This window comes from Apteryx rowi, unplaced genomic scaffold (assembly GCF_003343035.1).
Source record: "Apteryx rowi isolate R43461 unplaced genomic scaffold, aptRow1 scaffold_1953, whole genome shotgun sequence".
NCBI lineage: Eukaryota > Metazoa > Chordata > Aves > Apterygiformes > Apterygidae > Apteryx > Apteryx rowi.
In genome coordinates this window covers 1,972-3,785 of record NW_020448256.1, presented here as the reverse complement: position 1 = coordinate 3,785, position 1,814 = coordinate 1,972, and the positions used below count along the sequence as shown (strand labels likewise).

The 1,814-nt window shown below is 58.1% G+C and overlaps 1 non-coding gene across 1 annotated transcript; it reads left to right on the top strand.

Moving 5' to 3' along the window:
* The first annotated feature begins 1,180 nt into the window (after positions 1–1,180).
* Positions 1,181–1,251, top strand: TRNAA-UGC. The gene has a single exon. It is a non-coding gene; the product is annotated as a tRNA-Ala (tRNA).
* Positions 1,252–1,814: the final 563 nt, after the last annotated feature.

The window sequence follows — 1,814 nt, the reverse complement described above, 5'->3', positions numbered from 1 at the left end:
TTAAAAGTTCCTGCTCTGCCCATGGCAATTTCTTGCCCTCATTTGCGATGCTGTGGGAGATGTCCGACTGAGATGCAGGGGTGAGTAGGCCGCATGGCCCTTGCCCTCTGAAGGGCAGTGGGCCTGAGAGGCGGAAAGATTGCATTTGTGGAAAAGGATGGGATTTGTATGGCAAGAGACAAAGCAGAGTGCAGAGTCGGGTCTGTCCTTGGCGTCCTGGTCCAGCAGATGTAGAGGGAGAAGCGCAGTATGCGAGTGGCAGGGAGGGGGCTGTTTAACCAGCTGCGCAGGGAGCAGGGACTTCAGTGTGAGGAAGAGCACAGAGGGATCGGTCTGGGACCCCTAATGAACATCCCTCTGCATGAGCTCCTTCCTGCTGAAAGGGCCCAAGACAGGGCAGAAAGACAGTGACTCCCCTGGGGTCTAGCAGGGAGGCTAAAAGCTGCCTGTAAAACCATGACTTCACAACAGCCCCAGAGCATCCCAGGGCAGCTCCAGTGTCCAGTTCCTGGTGCTGCAGGAATGGGAATGTCCCTGATCCCAGCCACATCCCCAGCCCTAGGGAAGGGGACGCTGCCCTTTGCCCACTGCCAGGTGCTGGCGGGCAGAACAGTGCAGAGGGAGGCCTAATACCTAGGTGAGGGGCTGTGGGCAGCTCCCTGCCCAGGATCAACTCTGCCTGCTTTCATGACCCTTCCAATGCACATCCCGGGGGGCAACTGGAGCTGTGGGCACATCACCCTGGGGAGGGCATTTCCCTCACCCCATTTGCTCCTGCTGCTGGCATCGAAGACAGGTGTGACACACACAGGAGCGCTGCGCGGGGTGGCAGAGGTGACTTAGGGAAGGGGTTTGCTCCTCTCCATTGACCCTCCCTGGGAGGGCCAGAGYGTGGGAGCAGCGCCAGCAGCAAGAGTCTCCTCCTGCCCCCATCAACTGCAGAGATGTTGAAGGGGCAGCACTCCATGATGCAGCCCTGCTCCAGGACCAGTCCCAGCTGAGTGGCGATCTCAACTCCCCTCATCCCAGCCTGTGGCCCTTCAGGAGGATTCAAATGCTGCTTTCTGCTGAGGCTCTCAGGGCACCAGGGGCCAACAGGGCTGTGCTTGTCAGGGGCACATCAGCTTGTCAGGAGCACATCATGGGAGAAGAGTATGTCCCACCCCTCAGCAGGCTCTTAGGGGATGTAGCTCAGTGAAGAGCACCTGCTTTGCATGCAGGAGGTCCTGGGTTCAATCCCCAGCATCTCCAGGGGAAGCTTTTGTCCTAAATCTCCATCCCTCCCCCCCAACAAGGGTGAGGGCTGGGAACAGGGTGCATTGCTCCTCTCCARAATTTGTAGGCTTGCCCTCTGACAGGGTGTCATGTGGGAAGTGGAGCTCCCCGTGTGGGAAGAGCCCAGGCAGATCATCAGAAAGCCTGCCCAGGTGAAATGACATCATTATGTCACTACTATTGCAACACCCTGATTGGCCAGCAGTAGGCAACAGGCAGGAGCTGAGAGGTCAGGAGAGATAACAGCCCTGCAAGACAAGAGTCAGCAGCATGCATAAAGGTGAGAGAACTGGATGCTGGCTGGGAGGTTATTTTAGCTGCAGCAGCAGGATTGCCCTGGCAGGCAGACAGGCACTGTGAGGGCATCAGGCACATCAGATGCACCTGACCACAGGAGGTAAGAGCTCAGCAGGAGGGGAGAGAGGAGGCAGGTGGAGGTGATCACTGGGATGTCACTGGTGAATCACTGCTGTCCCTGCACCTCCTAGCCAGCAGCAGGTGAGCAGGCACTGGGGTCACTGCAGGCAACAGGAGCTGTG